We start from the raw sequence: 18,063 nt of genomic DNA on the forward strand, positions 1-18,063 counted from the left end.
ACAAAATCAGGGGTTGTATTTCTTGAAGAGGTGCGTCTTAAGTGCTCGTTTGAATGCTTGGGGTGACTGAGAGTGGCGGATGTGAAAGGGGAGAGAATTCCATTGTGTGGGTGCGCAGAAAGTAAAAGTGAGTTGTCCGTATGTTTTGGTTTTGGTGTGTGGAATGGTAAGGATGCGACAGTCAGAAGAGGCACGGAGTTGTCTTGCTGGAGAATAGACGGTGAGGAGTTCAGAGAAGTAAGCAGGAGACGAGCCAGAACAGAAGTTAAAGCAGAGGGTGGACAGTTTGTAGTCAATGCGGGCTTGAATAGGAAGGATAACGGAGTAAATGATAATCGACAGGCGCTTTAAAACAAGCTCCTGTGCTCCGAACATACATAACCGATGACAAGACAAGCACACGTTCGCGTTGTATGGAGGGGTCTTGATATGACAATGGAACACCTGCTGCAGACTTGCCCACTACTACACGATGGCCTCAGGAGCCAGATCTGGGCGGAGGCGACCACGGTGCAAGGGAAGCTCTATGGCAGTCTGGACGACCTACAGCGCACGGCAACATTTGCGCGGAGAACCGACGTTTCCATCTGAGTGATCGACAAGAAGAAGAAGAAGATATTAAACTTTGCTGGTTGATTATTAGAGTGGAGACCACTTTCTCGCGCCATAATGACCGCAACCTTTCATGGCCTGTACATTGCATTGGCCAGAGTAGTAAAACGTATTATACCTACCTGTGTGCATGCATGTAGATCTGTGGTCACTATATACTTACTACAGTAGGTTGCACGGTTTACATTAATGTAGGTCTATGGTCAGAACAGATAGCACAGTCCTTGCTGGTTTAAGTCCGGTTGGCTTAGCTTATAGGTTGAGGTTGTCGGGCAGCGGAGTGTTTTTTTGAAAGGTGTGAGTATTACCTGTGTCGCACACCTGCGAAATCAATCTCTGACAGGTGCGGTAAACCTTTGATGTTGGTGTTTTTGACTTACAAGTTACATGGACGCTTTCGATACGCTTGAAGGAGCGTGATACAGTTACTGACTGTGGCGAAGGTAGATCTCTTCTAAGTCTTGCCTTCGTGACTGTGACCAGATCTTCTGGAATGTGCAAGAGGCACCTGATTTGAGCAGGTAAGGATCGGAATGTGTACCTACTGTTGATCTCTGCTGTGGAATTTATTTCTAGTGGATTAAAACAAATGTCTAGCAATGTTTTTCCTGTCATTTTGACATTTACCCCCCGCGAGTTAGGGGGAAGAATTTACCCGATGCTCCCCAGCATGTCGTAAGAGGCGACTAACGGATTCTGTAACAGTTTCTCTTGTTACCCTTGTTAATTAAGTGTTTCTTGTGCTTGCCTGTCTGTCTGTCCATTGCTGTCTGTCTGTCTGTCTGTCTGTCTGTGCCAGACTCTGGGTGTGTACTTTACAATGTTCCTATATACCTAAACCCTTCTGGCTTTTGTCAGGATTGTTCTCTCTTCGTCCTTCCTTTTCTTTTGGAGAGGGGGGAGGGGGGGTGGCACCATACGTAGAGAAAAACGCTCACGATGAAGCTGCAGGGACATGTACATTGTATCAGGTTGTCATCGTGTGTGGAGTTGAGGTGAAGAAGGGGATAGGAGGTGAGAAGTGACGCTTTCAGCCTCCCACCCCGTACACACACACGCACGCACGCACGCACGCACACACACACGGACTGACGAACGCACGCCTCTACGCGTCTCTCTTTGTCTCTTTGTCTCTCTCTATCTCTCTCTAAACTCACCCCCTTTTCCCCTCTCTCTCTCTCTCTCTCTCTCTCTCTCTCTCTCTCTCTCTTTCTCTGTTTGTCTGACTTCCTTTCTCCCTCTCACTCCTTTTCTGTGTCTCTCCCCCGTTATTTCTCGCACTCTCTCTCCCTCGCTCTCCCTACCTCTCTTGTCCCCTCTCTCTCTCTTTCCCTCTCTCTCTCATTCTCTCTCTCTCTCTCTAAACTCACCCCCTTTTCCCCCCCCTCTCTCTCTCTCTCTCTCTCTCTCTCAAACTCAACATGTATCTCTTTTGCTTTTCTCTCCCAATATCTTTTTTCTCTCTCCTCCCCCCCCCCTCCCACTCACCCCCCTCAACCAAAGTCCATGCGACACCCGTCAGGGGGAGTGTGTCGCGGCATCGCGGTGAGACCTCCCGACAGTGTCTTTGAAGTGACAAGCAAAGAATGTGCCAGGTGATCCATCTTCTACACACCAGCACCAGGCGCCCCGTACACCTCACCTCACCTTGCCTTGCCTTCTGCATATCACCTGCAGTTTACCTGTACTTTCACTGCAGGTGAGACTCACATTTATAGTCATTGGAACTGTTCGCGGGTCTGCGTAAATGCGTTAATTTTTTTCTCTGTCAATCTAAATCATGAAATAGGCCTTGTTTCGTATTCAAATTAAAGGCACGCCCCTTCTCGTGAAAAGTCATGCATGCTGCGCTAGCCATATCCGACCTGGCCAGGATTTGATTTGGTTTGAAGCCATTAACCCACTTGGGCATATTATACCCACACAGTCACTCAACACCCTGACTGCTTGCTGTGGTGATTTGGAGACTTGTGAGGATTTTGTTTTTCACTTGAAAAATTCCCACAGTCAGTGCACATGTAGCACTGACCCACGCTGTTGATTGTTGGTATGTGCCCAAATGGAGGGATGGTCTTATCCCCTTTGAAAGCCTGTCCAGATCTGAGATGGTGAGCCCAAGTGTTTTGTCACACGATGAGGAGTGTGCCTTTATACGACATTTTTTTCTTGGTGGTATACATGCGCATTGAACCGCCCTGATATGGCCCTTCGTGGTCGGCTGGGCGTTAAGCAAACAAACAAACAAACATGCGCATTGACAGAAGGTTGAAGGACTGTGCCTTTTTGAACAAAGGAGGATTACAAGTATATAACTGTCTCAATGGTCCAGGCTCAGGAAACAAAGAGTATATTTATGGCTTTGCTAATCTTTTCAATGAATGAGGTTATACACGGAATCTGTCATTAGCCACCGCACTAATTTTGGACTCAACCATCAGCACACACACATAGACAGAGATAGACATAGAAAGACAGAGGCGGAGAGACTCAGAGGGAGACACAGACAAAGACACACACACACACACACACACACACACACACACACACACACACACACACACACACACACACACACACACACACACACACACACACACACACACACACACACACACACAGACAGAGAAAGAGAGACAGACAGACAGACAGATAGACAGAGAGTGACTCAAAACAGAGAAACAGATAAATGAACACCGGGTGAGAGAAAATGACGAGAGAGAGAGAGAGAGAGAGAGAGAGAGAGAGAGAGAGAGAGAGAGAGAGAGAGAGACAGATACACACACAGACACTAAGGCAGAGCGAGGGAGAGAGGGAGAGACTTGCATGGAGTGTACGTGACAGACAGTGTGTGTTGCTATAAACAGACAGACGAGGTGCAGCTCATTTCCGAAACAGCGCAAACGGGACAACAGTGACATGATACTGTTTGAATTCCAAAAAAGCGCATCTCATTTCCGGAACAGCACAGATGACAAAGTTGGTTTCAACAAAAAGTAACTGATCTCGTGAGAACGGTAACAAACGAGTCATGTCCCCTCTCCCTACACAGCAGAGTAGATAGCCGCTCTTGCGGCCATCAAAAAGCATATTCGAAATCCATGGAGCTTCTCCCGCGACGCACTAAACCAGAAAAGGGCAAGTCCCGGGATCGACGCACTAGCTACCTATCCGTATTCATGCGTACCGACGGTACTATTTTCAGAAAATCTTCTATTCAGATCTGTGGTGACAGAGCCCAAAGAACTTCTACAAATCGGCGTTAAATTGAAATGAGCGCTCCAAAGATCTTGCGTTGGCAAGAAATCAGCCTTCCGAAAACAAGTCTTCGGACCCGCTCAAGTTCCACTGAGGGAGTTCTTCTCTTTCTTCTTCGTTCATGGGCCGAAACTCCTACGTTCACTAATGTTTTTTGAACGGATGGGTTTTTACGTGTATAAACGTTTTTACCCCATTTAGGCAGCCATGCGCCGCTTTCGGGGGATGCATGCTCGGTATTTTCGTGTTTCAATAACCCACCGAACTCTGGTATGGATTGTAGAATATTTTCCGTGCGCACTTGGTCTTGGGCACACCCAGGGGGATAAGGCACTAGCACCGGGAGATCGGACAAATCTCCACCCTTAACCCACCAGGCGCGGCCGGGATTCGAACCCACGACCTTACGCTTGGTAGGCCGGCGTCTAATTATTCACTAGGCTATTGCGCCCGTCTTGAGGGAGCCCAAGGAGCACCTATATATTCAGGTTGGGGGGTCCGGGACCCTGTAGGCAGAGCGTCTGTGGGGAGCCCTGGTGACTTTTACTACTTTTATGAAACTGCTGCCAAATGCAGTGACTTGAAATACCAACATTGGTGCGCGGCAGATGTAGCTCTAGTTTCTCGTGCTCGCTACGCTAAAGTTAGCTCTGTGGTCTTCTTCTATAATAAGGCTTGGTTTCTGGAGACGGATGTTCGGCTTTGAATGCCTGCACCCATCTGACCGTTAAGGTCGCGAAGGAGGACACGAAGGGACGTTTTTCTTTCGGACAGAGACAGTTATCAGGACCCTGCTTTTTATTGGATTGCTTTATGTGGACATTTGTTGCATTGCTGACACGAGGAAAGTACTGAATTGTGGAACGTGAGGAGGGTATGTAATGAAATGCGGAATTTTGTTCAGTTTTCTTTTTTTCTGGCCATCTCTGGGGGTCTTTTTTTGCTGATGCAGGAGAAGGACAGAAATATTTGCGCTTGTTCCCAGCAGATGTAACATTTTTGTGAAAGTCTTCATCACAAAATACCATATCTGATTAAGATGGACATGCAATCTTCCCCAAATGCTGATATTCCACACTATGTGGGTGTGCAAGTTTCTGTCTGCTTTATTCAAATCAACAGACTATAGATCCTCCTTTTAAGACCCCCAACAAAGCCCCCCCCCCCCCCCCACCCGCGTTTTTTCAATTTCCCCTTCAAAACCGTTACATTTGCTTTCATTTTGACTCCCTCGTTTTTAAGACCTGGTTTCTTACCGCAACACGGTTGGCCTAGTGGAAAGGCGTCCGCCCCGTGATCGGGAGGTCGTGGGTTCGAACCCCGGCCGGGTCATACCTAAGACTTTAAAATTGGCAATCTAGTGGCTGCTCCGCCTGACGTCTGGCATTATGGGGTTAGTGCTAGGACTGGTTGGTCCGGTGTCAGAATAATGTGACTGGGTGAGACATGAAGCCTGTGCTGCGACTTCTGTCTTGTCTTGTGTGTGGCGCACGTTAAATGTCAAAGCAGCACCACCCTGATAAACAAACAAACAAACAAACCTGGTTTCTTCAGATTGTTTTGGTGTTAAAGGGGGGGGGGGGGGGGGGGTTCCAATCAATCAATCAATCAATGAAGCTTATATCGCGCATATTCCGTGGGTACAGTTCTAGGCGCTCTGCAGTGATGCCGTGTGAGATGAAATTTTATACGGCCAGTAGATTGCAGCCATGTCGGCGCATATTTACCTTTCACGGCCTTATTCCAAGTCACACGGGTATGGTAGACAATTATTAACTGTGCCTAGGCAATTTTGCCAGGAAAGACCCTTTTGTCAATCGTGGGATCTTTAACGTGCACACCCAATGTAGTATACACGGGGGGTGGTTCGGACACCGAAGAGAGTCTGCACACAAAGTTGACTCTGTGAAATAAATTTCCGCCGAACCTGTATAAAGCACGACCACCGCGCGTGTACAGGGGTTGGGGGCGTTGGGTCAAACAGCATATTTCACCTGTGATGTTCAGGGATCCATCATTGTGTGCGTGCAGTGCACACACAGTGTCAGTGTCGCGTCATAGCGCCAGGAGTTATGACAGTTGACCTGTCAGGGCTTGGGCTTTGAACAGTGCAAACTGCTTGTCAAACTCTTTTCTGTTTGTCGATCCCTCCCACTCACTCATCGACTCCCTCCTCCTCCTCCCCTAACCCGCCCCTCTTCTTCGTATTCCTTCATCCTCTCTTGCATTGGTTTTGATCGGTCTGGTAGTCTGGTGCCGTTTTGACTAAATGTTTTAACGTAGAGGGGGAATCGAGACGAGGGTCGGGGTGGTGTATGTGTGTGTGTCTGTGCGTGTGTGTGTGTAGAGCGATTCAGACTAAACTACTGGACCGATCTTTATGAAATTTTACATGAGAGTTCCTGGTAATGATATCCCCGGACGTTTTTAATTTTTTTTTCGATAAATGCCTTTTATGACGTCATATCCGGCTTTTTGTAAAAGTTGAGGCGGCAGTGTCACACCCTCATTTTTTAATCAAATTGATTGAAATTTTGGCCAAGCAATCTTCGACGAAGGCCGGACTTCGGTATTGTATTTCAGCTTGTTGGCTTAAAAATTAATTAATGACTTTGGTCATTAAAAATCTGAAAATTGTAAAAAAAAAAAAAAATTTATAAAACGATCCAAATTTACGTTCATCTTATTCTTCATCATTTCCTGATTCCAAAAACATATAAATATGTTATATTTGGATTAAAAACAAGCTCTGAAAATTAAAAATATAAAAATTATTATCAAAATTAAATTGTCGAAATCAATTTAAAAACACTTTCATCTTATTCCTTGTCGGTTCCTGATTCCAAAAACATATAGATATGATATGTTTGGATTAAAAACACGCTCAGAAAGTTAAAACGAAGAGAGGTACAGTAAAGCGTGCTATGAAGCACAGCGCAACCGCTACCGCGCCAAACAGGCTCGTCACTTTCACTGCCTTTTGCACTAGCGGGGGACTACGTTCAGTTTCATTCTGTGAGTTCCACAGCTTGACTAAATGTAGTAATTTTGCCTTACGCGACTTGTTCTCTCTTTCATTTTCAAAATGTGCGTTGAAATTGATGAGGTAAAGCTGTAGCTTTTCAAAACGGTACATCGTGTGCTAGTCCTTTTCTCTGGAGCTTTCTCCACATGACACGCAGTGATTGACTGTTCATTCAAAGACCGACGCAGACAGTAATGACCTGTTTGGATTATCTACTTGTGTAATCGTTGTTTCTTCTTCTGCCCGTCACTCTTTTCCGCCCTTCCCATTCTGTCTTTCCAGTGACAGTTGTGTGAATGTCCGAGTCAGCTTTTCTCTCTTCCTTAGCCAGCTACGCTACACTTAGGTCAAGGCCTGCCCGGAGGTGGTCCAAGGAAACCAAGAGTGCACTGTCCATGTAATAATCTTCTGTCGACCACGACAACTCGCACTGCTGCCAGCTTAGTTTCTGCATTGCCAAGAAACAAACACCCACACCCACACGTACCCACGCGCGCATACGCAAATACAGATTCACGCACGCACACATACACAAAAACACACGCACCTTCACTCTGTGTGGCACTCCCTCCCCACCCTCTCCCTCCCCCTCGAACTCAACTCATGGACTGCAGGTCTAATACAAACGGTGTCTTCCAAACACATTTTGTCCGTTGCAATATTTTGTTCGTGTTTCCTCTGTCATCTTTCCTCCCACACCTCATTTGTATTCGCCTTCGATTTCTCTCCGTATGTCCGCCCTCCGTCTATCTCTGTCTGTCTGTCTGTGTCTGTCTATCTGATTGTCTGTCTGTCTGTCTTTCTCTGTCTGTCTGTCTCTGTCTGTCTGTCTGTCTGTCTGTCTGTCTTTCTTTCGCTGTCTATCTGTCTGTCTGTCTGTCTGTCTGTCTTTCGCTGTCTGTCTGTCTGTCTGTCTGTCTTTCTCTGTCTGTCTGTCTCTGTCTGTCTGTCTATCTGATTGTCTGCATATCTGTCTGCCTGTCTGTCTCTGTCTGTCTCTGTCTGTCTCTCTGTCCGTCTGTCTCTGTGTCTCCCTGTCTCTGTCTCTGTCTCTGTCTCTCTGTCTGTCTCTCTGTCTCTCTGTCTCTGTCTCTCTGTCTCTGTCTCTCTCTGTCTCTCTGTCTCTCTCTGTCTCTCTGTCTCTCTGCCCACTGCCACATAAAGTCATGTACACGACGACAAAGAGACAACACAACCAACACCACCACGACTTTTTGCACCGGTGCTCCGAACCCAATAAAACTAAACGTCCCCAAACTGTCCTCAATTCTCCTGTCTCCCTCCCCCCCACCCCCTTGCCCTCTACCAACGCCCCCCCCCTCTCCTTCACCTCACACACACGTGGCGCTTCGTGACAGTTGAAGGGAGGAAAACAAGTCGGCGTGTTGATCCTGTGCTCCTCCTGACAGTGGCTTGCGTGGCCCCCTCCAGGACAGAGCCAAAGCTATGGCAAAAGCTATAGCCTGCTATGCCCACCGCTTCACAGCCTAGCCTGTGATGCATGCATGTTCTTTGCCTGCTGTCTGTCTGTCCGTGTGTCGGGCTCTGTGTCTCGAGTTTTCAAGCTGGCGAGACGCCTGTCTGCGTGTCGCGCCGCCCTGTCTGTGTGTCTGTCTGTGCGTCCGGCTGACATTGCAGAAATGACAGGCTGATGACTGAGCGGCAAAAGAGAGATACTATAGTACGCCACTGCATCGTGGTTTCTGTCACTGCTTGATTATAACTACTTTGATTTGTGTTGTGTGACACTGTAGAAAAGTCGAGACAGGTCTCCTGAGTGCTACAGACGGATATGTGCAATGTCTGTTCAGAAATCGATTGACTGATTGATTAACTGCTCTGATTTTGTTTTGTGGCATCGTGATTTCTGCCACTGATTGATAAACTGCTTTGATGTTGTTAAGTGACACTGTATAATAATGGTGACAGGTCTCCTGAGTGCTACAGACATATGTGTGCAATGTCTCCTCTTCGGAAATCGATTGACTGATTGGTTAACTGCTTTGGTTTTGTTGTGTGACACGATGGAAACAAGACTCGAGACTGCCATAGATGGATTTGTGCGATGTGTCCTCTTTGGAAATCGTTTGACTGATTGAAAAGTGGAAGAGACAGGTCTCATGGCTGCTAGAAGGACATGTGCGATGTCATCTCTTGGGTAATTGATTGACTGATTGATGAACTGTTTTGACTTTGTTGTGTGACACGATAGAAAACTGGAAACAAGACTCGAAATAGCCGTAGACGGATGTGTGCGATGTGTCCTCTTTGGAAATCGATTGACTGATTGATTAACTGCTCTGATTTCGTTTTGTGACACAGTAGAGAAAAGTGGAGACAAAACTCGAGATGCAACAGACTGATATGTGCGATGTCTGCTCCTGCTGGGAAATTGATTGACTGATTGATTAACTGCTTGATTATGACAATGTCGCACGTGAAACGCGGTGATAGACTGGCAAAAAGTCATGAGCGCGCCAACTTTCTAATGAGACACTGCTACGAAACTGATTAAGTTCTCGCATTGGTTCTCTTGTGCAAAACGTTTGAAAATTAGAAATATATGTCATTGACTGCCTTATGGATAGGTACATTTCCGTCTATGTCACTGCACAGTTCGAAAATCGATTGATTGATTGATTGATTGACTTACGTTCATTTTGACATTCTGTGATACGGTAGAAAAGCGCAGAGAGATCTTTCCAGTGCCATGACTATGTGCGATGGCGTTTCTGTCAACGGCTCAGTTTGGGCATTGATCGATTGACAGACCCTTTGATTCTGACGAGCAGTCTAAGTGGACATTGTTTCGTCTGTGTGCGCGACTGCCAGTTTGAAGGCACACTATACACAAGTAGACTGATGTGTACCGCGGTGCGATCTCATGACACAGCAAGAACACAGATTGACTGATAGAATCTTTGACAAAGTGGTGATTTCTTCGTCTGCACGCGCGATTGTCATTTTTATGGCAGATTACACAGTAGAGAGAATACCGGCTCTTGTGCGATTTCACGACACAGCTAATTTACTGATGTATTCATTGATTCTGATCTGAAGAGCTATCAAAGTTGCGATTTCATCGTCTGGTTGAGCGATGTTAGTTTTACTGCACATTACATACAGCTTAAAACTGACTGATAATTACTTGAGCTGCTTTGATTTTGACGTTGTTGTGTCAGTTGACGTGAGAGTGAAGAAAAGGTTTTTTTGTGTGTGCTGTGCGCGCGACATGAGTTCGGGGTACAGTTGTGGACACTAAATGACTAATGGATGAAAGTATTGGTTTATTTCGTCGAACTGTAACAAAGGCGCAAACTGGAAATTACCAGCGGAGTTTTAACATTGTGAAAATGCATGTCGTATGGAGGTACTCGGAGAAGCATATGTTTCTTGCATCGACGCCTTAACTGCGCATTTAAGGAACCAATCAATGCAAGAAAAAATCGTGCGTTTCAAGCCGTGTCGGTGATAGGGCTTATGCTTCGAGGCAGAAGGACTATAAACGAACTGATGACTCTTAACATCATACAAGGCCTATACACATATACACCAGAGACATTTAACTGGTGATGTGCTACCAGCAGTCAGGCAGAAGTGAGGAATCCATGTTCTTTTATCGCCTTCCACAATGGCTCAGTGGTGCCTAGCCTTGGTACGGCAACTTTTCATTTTTGGCAACGCAGGGAGCGAGTTCAATAAACACACAACTAAACCCCAGGCAAATTTGTGTTTGTAAAACAAACAAACACGAAGAAAACATGACTTCAAAGATGAATTTGTGTCTTTGAAATGAAACATGGCATCAGTCACGTTCTCGCCAGATTCGATGAGTTCATGGAAGCGAGTCAGTTTTTTTCCGTGTCTTCTGGTGGATATGTGTTGACCATGCTGAACAAAACCAAAGATAGTGTTTTCGCGTGACGAAGCATTTCTGCATGCTGTGATCTACACAGGTAAGGATAAGTTAAGGTTGAGTGTGACGACCCCCTTTGTCCCTTCTGTCTTCAAACCGCTGGATACCAGGGTTGTTGCTGTTGCTTCCTTGTTTGGGTGTGTTTTATCGCTGCCATTTTGTCTCTTGCCTGGTTTGTTTCATTGATGTGTTGTGTATTGCTAAATAACTAGATGTTGGTCTGTCTGTCAACTCGTCAGTGTGTCTGTCTGTCTGTCTGCCTGCCTGCGTCTTTGTCTGTATGACTCTGCCTATCTGTTTGTCTCTCTGCCTGACTGTCTGACTGTCTGTCTCTCTGTCTCTGTCTCTGTCTTTCTTTGTGTCTGTCTCTGTCTCCCTCTGGTTCTGTCTATGTCTCTCTGTCTCTCTCTGTCTCTCTCTGTGTGTCTCTCTCTGTCTCTCTCTGTCTCTCTCTGTGTGTCTCTCTCTGTCTCTCTCTGCCTCTGTCTCTCTCTGTGTCTGTGTCTGTGTCTTTGTCTCTCTCTGTCTGTCTCTCTCTCTCCCTCTCTCTCTCTCTCTCTCTGTGCCTGTGTCAGAAACTTATCCCACAGTACATATCAATATCACTCAAGCTGACAATACAACCCAACCGTTGCTTGCTACTTTAGAGACTTATCATTCTCCACAGGTCTACTACAATCACTGTGTATGCAGACGATCCAGAAACGAGCTGTGTCATGCACTGTTATGATCGAGTTACTAAATCTGATACTGCCTTATCAGCGGCGTTTTGACACTAGTTAATAGACCGGTATGTGTACACCCCCACCAGGGCCGGATCTGGGGGGGGGGGAGGGTTCTGGGTTCCGGGACCCCCCCCCCGGCCATCCGATGTACCTCTCAGAGAAAAAAAAAATATGTGGACTTTTTAAGCTCTTCCCCCAACTCCCTTAGTTTATTTGGTCTTCTAAAACTATTTCAAATTATGAACAACATCAAGTCGACAACGGCCTGCCCTCCCCGTTATAAGTCCGTCATCATAGGCCACAAGTCAAGTCACACGCTACACTATCACTAGTATTAATAGTATGAGGGACTGTACTGCACACTGTGAGATCATTGAGTGCTCGCCCCTATACCTTTCCCACTTCCGCGTGTTTTGTTACTGTTGAAAATGTGTAATTTTGATTCCCAGTTGCAAGGAAAGACCAAAAAATGACCTCACAAATGCAAAATTTTCTCGGCTTCTGGGAGGCTTTGCCCCCTAGACCCCCCAGCGGGGCGTTGCCCCTGCACCCCAACGGGGCCTCAGAGGCCCCTGGACCCCTGCCTTCATTTGGAACACCCCCCACCCCCTCAAACGAACTTGGTCCGGCCCTGCCCACACCAACCACTCTGGATAGTCTTTATTCACTGTGTATAAGAAAATTAATGGTGTATGTGTCATGCCAGAGTCAGCAATACCAAAGAACCACTGTGGCATTCAGTTACCTGCTTAGATTTTTATTAATCCGTCTTGCGAAATGTTTCTTGCTTACGCATAAGCATATTATTAAGCACAATTTAAGCATAAGTCGAACAGTCTTACAGTGTGTCTTGACGCGTTACGCCTAGTTTCTGTACCCACCATCTTCGGTTACGCAAAATGTCGGTCAAAGTTTTTGCTATGGTTATTTTCCAGCAGTCCGTGTAAGCCAGGTCCGAGATTTGGCGTAACAAGTTAAGGTGCTATTTGCTGTATTTCTATAGAAGCAGCAGTAAAGCTGGGTCCAAGATCCGACATAACACGTTGCTTTCTTACGTCGTATAGTTTGTACCAAGCAGCAATACAAACGATGTGTATAAAAGCCAGCGTAAGTGGGTGCTTTCATATGTATATATGCCTTTTGTCATACCAAGCAGCAAAAGCTGCGCATAAAAGATGGTGGAGGTGGGTGCTTTTATATGTATATATGCCTGTTGTCATACCAAGCAGCAAAAGCTGCGCATAAAAGATTGTGTAAGGGGGTGCTTTCATGTGTATATATATGCCTTTTGTCATACCAAGCAGCAAAAGCTGCGCATACAAGATGGTGTAAGTGGGTGCTTTCATGCCTTTTGTCATACCAAGCAGCAAAAGCTGCGCATAAAAGATGGTGTAAGTGGGTGCTTTCATATACATATGCCTTTTGTCATACCAAGCAGCAAAAGCTGCGCATAAAAGATGGTGTAAGTGGGTGCTTTCATGCCTTTTGTCATACCAAGCAGCAAAAGCTGCGCATAAAAGATGGTGTAAGTGGGTGCTTTCATATACATATATGCCTTTTGTCATACCAAGCAGCAAAAGCTGCGCATAAAAGATGGTGTAAGTGGGTGCTTTCATATGTATATATGCCTGTTGTCATACCAAGCAGCAAAAGCTGCGCATAAAAGATTGTGTAAGGGGGTGCTTTCATATGTATATATGCCTTTTGTCATACCAAGCAGCAAAAGCTGCGCATAAAAGATGGTGTAAGTGGGTGCTTTCATATGTATATATATGCCTTTTGTCATACCAAGCAGCAAAAGCTGTGCATAAAAGATGGTGTAAGTGGGTGCTTTCATATGTATATATATGCCTTTTGTCATACCAAGCAGCAAAAGCTGCGCATAAAAGATTGTGTAAGGGGGAGCTTTCATATACAGTGCAACCTCCTCGATAAGATTCCAATTATAAGACTTCCCAGATTTTAAGACTTCCCAGATTTTAAGACCTTGCGTTTCTCAGAATTTCTGTTCATAACCTCTGTAAATGTACCTCCATTTTAAGACTCCCTCCTTTGTTAAGACCTGATTTTCTGAGATTTGTTTTTAGGTCTTTAAAGCGGAGTTCCACTGTAACGTTTTTTGTACCAAGCAGCAAAACCTGCATCCAAAAGCTAGCGGAAGGGGGTGCTTTTTTGCACTTCATATGTCGTAACAAGCAGCAAAAGCTGTGCCGAACAGCTAGATTAAAGGGATGATTTTGCACTTCATATGTCGTAACAAGCAGCAAAAGCTGTGCCGAACAGCTAGATTAAAAGGGTGATTTTGCATTTCATATGTCGTAACAAGCAGCAAAAGCTGTGCCGAACAGCTAGATTAAAGGGGTGATTTTGCTCTTCATATGTCGTAACAAGCAGCAAAAGCTGTGCCGAACAGCTAGATTAAAGGGGTGATTTTGCATTTCATATGTCGTAACAAGCAGTAAAAGCTGTGCCGAACAGCTAGATTAAAGGGGTGATTTTGCACTTCATATGTCGTAACAAGCAGCAAAAGCTGCGTTTAAAGTACGACGCAACAAAGAACCAGGTACGAAATCTTGCGAGACCATCCAGAAACACTGTCACTTGCAAGTCTCTTTCATTTATGCTTAAGGTGTCCACAATCTTACACCAGAGGACAGCTCTGATGCTTTTACTACCTCTGTCTCGCTTAGTTATGAGAGAACATGGTTGTGAGTATGTAAATGAAGAGTGGGGGTGGGTGGATGTGTAAGTTTTGATGGTCGCTTCCGGGTGATTTGTTCAGTTCTGTCAGTCTGTCGTGCAGGGTGATGGTATGGCCCATGCCTGCAATGCTAACACGCCATTTTGGCTACCTTGCAGACACCTAGAGCTCTAAAAGACGTGAACTCAGTATTAGTTTGAAGCAGACAAGCAAGGGAACTTGGAAAGAAAGAAAGAAACCCCAGAGAAAACGGTGACAGTCCTTACATTAAAACGGGTCATAATGTGAAAAGCACACGAAGACGTGTTCGTTAAATATGTTACTTCTTATATCTGAAGATTGTTCAAGGCGTGCGATTTAGTCTTCGTCGTGTCAAGAGTTTCCAATGTTTTTTCACATACACACACACACACATACACACACACACACACACACACACACCCGAACCACGTACACGTACGCTAGGAGCAGACCCTGACAACCTTGACTCACTGACCGTATTGACATCTCGGTTCAAAGCAGTCTCGCATTGCTCGGTGGAATGCTTTACATCCCAGACAGTTGGGGATTGAAGGCTCTGCTTTCCTTCCTTCTTGTATGAAGCTTTTTGGATTTTTAGAACGCTGAAAATGTGGACAGCATTTTAGAGTTGTGAGAAAGCTTTGAAACTTGACATTTGCACCCACTGCCAAAACGAAGGTAAATGTCGAGCATGAGTTTTCATTCTCGGAGAGGGGGGGGGGGGGGGGGAGGGGAGGATGGAGTTTTGTGAGGTAACTGACCTGACATTTAACAGGTTTACTGCACGAAAGGAAAAAGAGTTGTTTGCCAAAGTTGACCAGACTTTCGACCTGACCGATATTTTGTGACACTTTCAACTAAATGCACTCGTAAACCATTGATGACGATACGTCTTGGTTTTCTTTGCACTGCAGAAACGTGAACGCAGAGAAAGACACGTCAATGTTTTAAATGAAATACAGGTAGATATGAAATGGCCACCACTAACGCCGCATTGAGAGACTACAGACAGACATACAGGCTGACAGACACACAGACGCTCACGGTAACACACACACACACACACACACACACACACACACACACTCACACACGCGGAGGTTCAAATAAAAATACCCCCTTCCAAACGCACACATACACACAAACGCACTAAACACTAAAACAAATTATGCGAACGCACGCTTGCACGTACACACGCACAAACACACGCATTTACGCGCACACGCATTTACACACACACACACACACACACACACACACACCGCCAGAGAGAGAGGGAGAGACTCTGAGAGACAGAGATAGAAACATGCCCCAGGCCAAGTCCCAGAAAATGTCGCAATGCATGGCTTTGCAGGTAGTATGGCGTGTCAAGTTAATGTTCGTCAGGCCAGGGGAAAAAGTCAACAACAGCCGCACCGTGTTTTGTCCTGTTTTCCCTGTTGCTAGTATTCACCCCACCCTTACCCCCCCCCCCCCCCCCCATCCCACTCTACGTTTTTACCTTTCCCCCACCCGTAATGCTGACCAGTCATTACTTGGGTCAGCTATTTTTGTCCACGCCACAAAGCCAAGGGGCATTTTGTCCGGATGACCGTCCGAACTTTTGTAGACGAAGGAATATTTACTCCTAATCCCTGGCTCTATAGGGGTCACAACATTTATGTTGTGGATAAAAGTCGGCTAAGCTGGTATGCCAGAACTTGTTCACCCCTGAGCGAATGAGTTTTATGTTTGTATGTATACCTGGGTACTTTTCCGTTTGTGGGGTTGTAAGGTGTATTGTAGCGAACAAATTGGGCTGGCTGACTGCACTGGCTTTCTGCATGGTGTAGAATTTGCTGTTTAGTTCGTCGGTTGCTCGGTACAGTCAGTGTACGTGTGTTGTGTAACCATTTACCATTGCGTGGAATAAAACAAAGGTCGAAGTCGGTGTTCCACGAAAAAATAGTTTTATTGCGAGGAATGGGAGTTTGATTTAAGGCTGTTGTCTCTGTCTTTTGCTTTTCCATCGCATAGATCTATCAGTTCAATGAGCTATACTTGACCTAAGTTAGCTCTAAAATAGTTGACCTTGAGCTTGACCTAGATGATGAAGGTCATGGGTAGTTTGAGAAGAGAACTGTTTGTTCAGAAAAATATGCGTACACAAAAAATGTCTCTGCGTAACGATGTTCAGAAATGTCTAAACTTTCAAGTTCATTTTTATATTTAGTCAAGTTTTGACTAAATATTTTAACGTAGAGGGGGGAATCGAGACGAGGGTCGTGGTGTATGTGTGTGTGTGTGTGTGTGTGTGTGTGTGTCTGTGTGTGTGTGTGTAGAGCGATTCAGACTAAACTACTGGACCGATCTTTATGAAATTTGACATGAGAGTTCCTGGGTATGAAATCCCCGAACGTTTTTTTCATTTTTTTGATAAATGTCTTTGATGACGTCATATCCGGCTTTTCGTGAAAGTTGAGGCGGCACTGTCACGCCCTCATTTTTCAACCAAATTGGTTGAAATTTTGGTCAAGTAATCTTCGACGAAGCCCGGGGTTCGGTATTGCATTTCAGCTTGGTGGCTTAAAAATTAATCAATGACTTTGGTCATTAAAAATCTGAAAATTGTAAAAAAAAAAAAAAATTTATAAAACGATCCAAATTTACGTTTATCTTATTCTCCATCATTTGCTGATTCCAAAAACATATAAATATGTTATATTCGGATTAAAAACAAGCTCTGAAAATTAAATATATAAAAATTATTATCAAAATTAAATTGTCCAAATCAATTTAAAAACACTTTCATCTTATTCCTTGTCGGTTCCTGATTCCAAAAACATATAGATATGATATGTTTGGATTAAAAACACGCTCAGAAAGTTAAAACAAAGAGAGGTACAGAAAAGCGTGCTATCCTTCTTAGCGCAACTACTACCCCGCTCTTCTTGTCAATTTCACTGCCTTTGCCATGAGCGGTGGACTGACGATGCTACGAGTATACGGTCTTGCTGAAAAATGGCAGCTACTTGACTAAATATTGTATTTTCGCCTTACGCGACTTGTTTTTATTCTGAAAAGATGTTCAAAAGCGGACAGGGAATGCGATGGAGTTGGGTTGTTATGCAAAGCACCAGTAAACTACCTGTTTCTATCCCTATTTTGTTTTTTAAATCTTCAACAACGCTTTTTCTCTGGGTGAAGAAAAGAAAAGCTTGGGCATATGACGCAGACCACCACTCCAACCATACAATGAAACCGATCGACTTTTTTTTCCTCTCCACCTTTTCATTGACTCGTCTTATGAGAGTTGTTGCTCAAGGCTATTTATTCCCGTCTGTACGGAACAGCCGCGGCTTCACTTCATATCTTCAGGGCAATACAGAAAGCATCGTATTGACTCTTTGAGCAGTTTCAAACGACGACATCAGCCACGACGTGAACTTAATGTGGACATTTTAGTACCTAAAATGTCGAGTCTGAGTGTAGAGTTTTAAATCAAAACGTGGCAGTTATCTTCTGAATTGCACAGCACAGATCAGTCAGAATGAGGATGAAGTCTCAGTAAACTAGAACTTTCGACGTTTGTTTGTATGGTCACAAACACGCTTGGGTCGGGAGTAATGCTGTACTAACAACAACAACAACAACAACAACAACAACAACAACAACAACAACAACAACAACAACAACAACAACAACAACAACAACAACAACAACAAAGCAAAATGACAACCAAAACAAGAACAACATTTAGTTGGAGGTTCGCGTAGTCGGTAATAGGAGTATTACTATTTTTATATTTAGTCAAGTTTTGACTAAATAT

The 18,063-nt window shown here is 44.9% G+C and overlaps 1 protein-coding gene across 5 annotated transcripts in view; it reads left to right on the plus strand.

Annotated features, from left to right (window-relative positions):
* Positions 1-18,063, plus strand: part of LOC138964484 (glutamic acid-rich protein-like) — a 266,503-nt gene that overhangs the window by 45,376 nt on the left and 203,064 nt on the right. Inside the window, exon 1 of one of the 5 annotated variants that reach the window (XM_070336456.1) lies at positions 8,324-10,848. The exons of the other annotated variants lie outside the window; for them this stretch is intronic. The gene's annotated coding sequence lies outside the window, so the exon portion shown is untranslated. Of the gene's footprint in view, positions 1-8,323; positions 10,849-18,063 lie in introns of those variants that run through there. 5 annotated transcript variants of the gene reach the window in all.

This window comes from Littorina saxatilis, linkage group LG4 (genome assembly GCF_037325665.1).
Source record: "Littorina saxatilis isolate snail1 linkage group LG4, US_GU_Lsax_2.0, whole genome shotgun sequence".
NCBI lineage: Eukaryota > Metazoa > Mollusca > Gastropoda > Littorinimorpha > Littorinidae > Littorina > Littorina saxatilis.